Source organism: Schistocerca serialis, chromosome 4 (assembly GCF_023864345.2).
Source record: "Schistocerca serialis cubense isolate TAMUIC-IGC-003099 chromosome 4, iqSchSeri2.2, whole genome shotgun sequence".
Lineage (NCBI taxonomy): Eukaryota > Metazoa > Arthropoda > Insecta > Orthoptera > Acrididae > Schistocerca > Schistocerca serialis.
In genome coordinates, this window is record NC_064641.1 from 2322849 (window position 1) to 2329596 (window position 6748).

At 44.9% G+C, this 6748-nt stretch overlaps 1 non-coding gene across 1 annotated transcript; it reads right to left on the bottom strand.

The window, feature by feature from the left end:
• Positions 1–891: 891 nt before the first annotated feature.
• Positions 892–966, bottom strand: Trnas-cga (transfer RNA serine (anticodon CGA)). The gene has a single exon. It is a non-coding gene; the product is annotated as a tRNA-Ser (tRNA).
• Positions 967–6748: the final 5782 nt, after the last annotated feature.

A 6748-nucleotide genomic window follows, 5' to 3' on the forward strand; every position in this document is an offset into this window, starting at 1 on the left:
ATGATAAACAGAAGGCCGAAATTCTAAACCCGTATTTCAAAAACTCGTTTGCGGTAGAGGACTGCAGCACTATTCCCGCTTTCAGTTATTGAACAAACGCAGGGATGGCTGACATAGTGTGCAGTGTATCTGGGATTGTAAAACAGTTAAGATACTTAGACGATAGGAAGACATCTGGCCCAGACCTATCCCTATAAGGTTTTATGTTGATTATGCTACAAATACAGCACCATTCTTATCCATCATCTGTCAGAGATAATTGGAACAGCGGGAAGTTCCACGGGACTGGAAGAAGGCCCAGGTCATAGCAATGTATAAAAAGGGTAGAAAATCGGATGCACATAATTACCGGCCAATTTCACTGACATCGATTTGTTGTAGAATTATGAAGTATATTTTGTGTTCAGACATTATGACCCTTCTAGACGCTGAGAAGCTCATCTACAGAAACCAGAACGGTTTTAGGAAACAGCGGTCATGCGAGACACAGCTGGCCCTCTTTGTGCATGATATAGAACAGGTTCTAGATACCGGAACCCAGGTTGTTGCCATATTTCTCGACTTTTGAAAGGCGTTCAGCTCACTTCCGCACTGTCGCTTATGGTCTATCCGATGACATATGCGGTTGGACAGAAGGTTTTCTAACAGACAGGGAGCAGTATGTCGTCCTGAACGGGCTGACATCGACAGAAACAAGAGTAACATCGGGTGTGCCCCACGGCAGCGTAATAGATACACTACTTTTTACGATTTACGTAAACTATCTAGTTGATTGTATTGACAGCGGTATTAGACTGTTTGCCGATGATGTTGTAGTCTACAGGAAAATAGTATCACACGAAAGTTGTGAACAAATCAATGAGGTGAAAGTTCCTGGCAGATTAAAACTGTGTGCCCGACCGAGACTCTAACTCGGGACCTTTGCCTTTCGAGGGCAAGTGCTCTACCAACTGAGCTACCGAAGCACGACTCACGCCCGGTACTCACAGCTTTACTTCTGCCAGTACCTCGTCTCGTACCTTGCAAACTTTACAGAAGCTCTCCTGTTTCATATCAGCGCACACTCCGCTGCAGAGTGAAAATCTCATTCTGGAAACATCCCCCAGGCTGTGGCTAAGCCATGTCTCCGCAATATCCTTTCTTTCAGGAGTGCTAGTTTCGCAAGGTTCGCAGGAGAGCTTCTGTAAAGTTTGCAAGGTAGGAGACGAGGTACTGGCAGAAGTAAAGGTGTGAATACCGGGCGTGAGTCGTGCTTCGGTAGCTCAGTTGGTAGAGCACTTGCCCGCGAAAGGCAAAGGTCCCGAGTTCGAGTATCGGTCGGGCTCACAGTTTTAATCTGCCAGGAATGTTTCATATCAGCGCACACTCAGCTGCAGAGTGAAAATCTCATTCTGGAAATCAATGAGGATTTGCAGAAAATGAATGGGTGGTGTAATGACTGGCAGTTACCTCTAAATATTAGTAACTGTAACATACTGCGTACAACAAGGCGAAAATCCCCATTAATGTAAGAGTACGAAATAAATGGCCAGTCTTTGGAAGCGGTAACATCAGTCAACTATCTGGGTGTGACTATTTGAAATGATCTCAAATGGAACGACCAGATTACACAAGTAACAAGTAAGGCGAACGCTAGATTGCGGTTTATAGGTATAATCCAGGAAATTTCTTACAATACTTACGTTCTTCCAGTCTTAGAGTATTGTTCGTCTATATGGGACCCTTACCAGTTGGGTTTGATTCAAAAGGTTGAGAAGGTCCAAAGAAGAGGGGCGAGATTCGTGACTGGTACATTTATCGATCGCGACAGCGTTACAAATCTCACAGAAAGTTTGAAGTGGGACACACTTGCAAATAGACGATTCGCTAAACGGAAGGGACTGCTCACTAAATTCGATGATCCGATCTTCGCCGAGGATGTAGAGCATATATTATTACCACCAACTTTCAAATCGAGCAATGATGACCATTCAAAGCTAAGGGAGAGCTCGTACTGAGGCGTTCAAACAGTCGTTTTTCCCTCGCGCGATCCGTGAGTGGAACAGGGGGGGGGGGGGGGGGGGGGACATGACTTTGGCACGAATTGTGTCCTACGCTATACGCCGCTTGATGTAGATGTAGAAGCATAGTGAGTAGCGAAGGTAATGTTTCTCTCACTTCATTCAGTGGGTCGTACAGTCGAGTAGCGTGTGACGACGCTTCAATTGTGAGAGTTGCGGCGTGTGTGCTGTTGTTGTGTTACCTCCCTGTTTTTCGTGCGTAAACCGTACGGTGATGTCACGTCAAACAGATAACCAGTCCACCCTTCTGACTAATACGTGCTGAAGCCTTAGAGCTCCTGGCTTTGCTGGAAAGAACCAGCAACAGTTTGATATTACCCATTTACTCAGTATATTACACCCTGAGACTAATAAACTTGGATCGTCGTTGTTGCAGCTTTTCCAGTCCGTGCAAATAAGTCATGTGGTCGACCGCGAAGCCAGCTCCCCGCAGCCTCTTGGCCTCATCAGTATCCTGGAAACGGTTACCTTTCAGGTGTTTCTTCAAGTTCAGAAACAGATAACAGTCGTCAGAGGGAGCTAGGTGTTGTGAACAGGGAGGATGGCTGACCAGTTGGAAGACCAGGCTGGCAGCCACATCGCTGGACGCGTGTGCATGTATGCTGTCAGGCCACAATACAATCACTTTGGTCAGCTTTCCGCGGCGTTTAATCCTAATTGCTTCCGATTATAGTAGATCGTTGAGATAAATAGTCTACCAACAGAATGCCGTCTTTGTCCCGGAAAACAGACATCACTTTTTGGCCGATTTCTATGTACGGAGCCTCATCGCCCGTGGTGACTTCATGTTGGGCTACTCTTTTGATTTTCCCTTACTTTCAGGATCATAAATGTGAAGCTAAGTTTTTTCCTCGGTCATTAACTTAGCCAAAGAGGTCTCTGGAGCTTCAAAATGCTGGAAAAAAATTTCCGACCTGTCGACGGTTTCCTTCCGTTGATCGCAGGTCAAACATTTCGGCACCCATTTCGCTGAAAGCTTGCGCATTGGTAGGATTGTTGTGACAATGAAACCAACGCGCTCCCGAGAGATGTCAAGTACATCGGCTATCTTACTGGTGAATATTCGTCGGTCGTGAAGAATCACCTCATGGACAGCATGGAATGATGCACCGTCTGCTGCGGTTGGATAGCCACCACTGCGGGCCTCCTCTTCAACAGGAGAACGGCCGTTCTTTAAAAGGGATATCCAACTTTTCACAGTGCTGTAGGAAGCACATTTCTCTCCCAGTGATTGTGACACATGAATGCGGCTGACAGTTGCGCACTTCCCCTTGAGCAACAGAAACTTCATGATGGGCCGTATTTCCAATGACAAGAAGTATACTTATGACTCTGCTAGACTTCAGGAAGAATATAATAACTCCAATCCCAAAGAAAGCAGATGTTGACAGATGTGAAAATTACCGAACTATCAGTTTAATAAGTCACAGCTGCAAAATACTAACGCGAGTTCTTTACAGGCGAATGGAAAAACTGGTAGAAGCCGACCTCGGGGAAGATCAGTTTGGATTCCGTAGAAATGTTGGAACACGTGAGGCAATACTGACCCTACAACTTATCTTAGAAAATAGATTAAAGAAAGGCAAACGTACATTTCTAGCATTTGTAGACTTAGAGAAAGCTGACAATGTTGACTGGAATACTCTCTTTCAAATTCTGAAGATGGCAGGGGTGAAATACATGGAGCGAAAGGCTATTTACAATTTGTACAGAAACCAGATGGCAGTTACAAGAGTCGGGGGCATGAAAGGGAAGCAGTGGTTTGGAAAGGAGTGAGACAGGGTTGTAGCCTGTCTCCGATGTTATTCAGTCTGTATATTGACCTAGCAGTAAAGGAAACAAAAGAAAAATAGGGAGTAGGAATTAAAATCCATGGAGAAGAAATAAAAACTTTGAGGTTCACCGACGACATTGTAATTCTGTCAGAGACAAAATGGTTCAAATGGCTCTGAGCACTATTGGACTTAACATCTATGGTCATCAGTCGCGTAGAACTTATAACTACTTAAACCTAACTAACATAAGGACATCCCACAACACCAAGTCATCACGAGGCACGGAAAATCGCTGACCCCTCCGGGAATCGAACCCGGGAACCCGGGCGCGAGAAGCGAGAACGCTACCGCACGACCACGAGCTGCGGACTGACGGAGACAGCAAAGGACTTGGAAGTGCAGTTGAACGAAATGGACAGTGTCTTGGAAGGAGGATATAAGATGAACATCAACAAAAGCAAAACGAGGATAATGGAATGTAGTCGAATTAAATCGGGTGATGTTGCGGGAATTAGATTAGGAAATGAGACGCTTAAAGTTGTAAATGAGTTTTGCTATTTCGGGAGAAAAATAGCTGATGATGGTCGTAGTAGGAAGGATTTAAAATGTAGACTGGCAATGGCAAGGAAAGCGTTTCTGATGAAGAGAAATTTGTTAACATCGAGTATAGATTTAAGTGTCAGGAAGTCATTTCTGTGAGTATTTGTATGGAATGTGAATTATGGACGACAAATGAAATAGTTTGGACAAGAAGAGAATAGAAGCTTTCGAAATGTGGTGCTACGGAAGAATGCTGATGATTAGATGGGTAGATCACATAACTAATGAGGAGGTATTGAACAGAACTGGGGAGAAGAGAAATTTGTGGCGCAACTTGACTGGAAGAAGGGATCGGTTGGTAGGGCATATTCTGAGGCATCAAGGCATCACAAATTTAGCATTGGAGGGCAGAGTGGAGGGTAAAAATCGTAGAGGGAAACCAAGAGATGAATACACTAAACAGATTCAAAAGGATTCAAGTTGCAGTAGGTATTGGGAGATGAAGTACCTTGCACAGGATAGAGTAGCATGGAGAGCTGCATTAAAACAGTTCCTGGACTGAAGACCACAACAACAACGACATCTTGGCTGTTACCTGCAACAGAAGGAACTGATGGTTAACGAATATCTAATATTAATATTTCGAACTTTCAAATGAGCCCCGCTTTTCATTTTTTATTTTATTTTTATTTTTTCAAATTCAATTATAAGGCAACAAAGGCAGTAACTTTCTAGCACCTCCTCATAATTAGGAGGGCTGTTGACATCATCCATGAATTGAGCGTGATGTCCAGTGGAAGAACTTGAAGGCACGACCAAATGTGAACGAACAACTGATATAGAGCAACAAGAAATTGTGGTATCGTAAGACCGAGGTGTTTGGGATTCTTGAGCAGGAGGATTCTGGGTTCTCAGGGGACGTGCTTCACTTTGCCAAATTACGGGACTCGCTCGCCGTAAACTGTGTCTCGGACGCTGCTTGGCACAGGCAGAAGGAGTCGCTCTACTGTTCCGGCCTGTCCTACAGTTGTGCGGAAAGCCCTGACACACAAAAACGAGCACTGCGCTTTGCCATTTCGCAGCGCCCTTCGTCGCCCGGCTTAATCCACTTGGCGGAGGTACAGCGCAACAAGCAAGGCAGATGCCTCTTCAATTCACGAGGACTATGTTGGCTCAGAAATTCATTCTTAATAGAACGGAGCAAACAGTTCATCCTCCTTTCCAAAATCTTAATTGCTTCAGTGAGCACAATGAGTGTGTCAGTAGGATTCCAAGGAGGGTTGTACCCCTCGTAGTTCAAAGTTTTAGGCAGCAAAGATGTGTGATAGCCTTCGTCCTAATAGACTCTCTGTCTCCTGAATTTAATTCAGAATATGGCGTAGTAAACTCCCACCCTATAATCTTCCATCAGTCCAGAGAGTCGTATTGAACCTTCACTACTTCTACTTGCGCCGTGCGGTTCTAGGCGCTGCAGTCCGGAACCGCGGGACTGCTACGGTCGCAGGTTCGAATCCTGCCTCGGGCATGGATGCGTGTGATGTCCTTAGGTTAGTTAGGTTTAAGTAGTTCTAAGTTCTAGGGGACTGATGACCTAAGATGTTGAGTCCCATAGTGCTCAGAGCCACTTCTACTTGCGTTTCCCATTTGATTGCATCAACATGGTCTTCATCGGTCAAAATATTCACTAACAGCTCCAAAACAAAGAGGGCAGCGGCTTTGCTTACTTCTACTTAGATCCACTATCTACAGCTACCTGTATATTTAAGCTACCGACGGAATCCAGCGTCTTCACTGCCCAAGTCCTTGAAATTAAGGAATGCAAATCAGTTCAACGACATCCTCATTGTCACGGATTCGAGGAGTGCAGTGGAAAACCTGAAAAAGCAGCAAATGGGCTCCAACTTTAATCGTCATATATTCGATGCAATTAAGTTGCTGTATCAGTGTCAAAGTCTACATAAACTTGGCCAGTTATTAAGGATCAAGGGACACTGTGGTATCTCATGTAACAACATGGCGGACCACTTGGTTAAATGAAATGTGACTGATGGCCAACCTGCCTTCCACATACAAATTTAGTTGCTGGCGTGAAGAAGAAGGTTCATCAAGAATGGTCACATACGTGGGAGATCTCACAACAGTCCAAAGGAGACATTACGCCTCAGTACGGCCAAGTATTCTGCGGAAAACCTCGTTCTCCCAAATCAAGCTATCTAGATGCCATTCCACAACCATAGCGCATATCCAGCCGGGTCGCGGCTGTTACCCTTCACATCTTTATAGGATGAAACTTCAGCCATCTCCATTCTGCAAAGACTACCCAACTGAAATTGCAGGCCTCAATCACGCGATACTATGATTTTCGTGCCATAA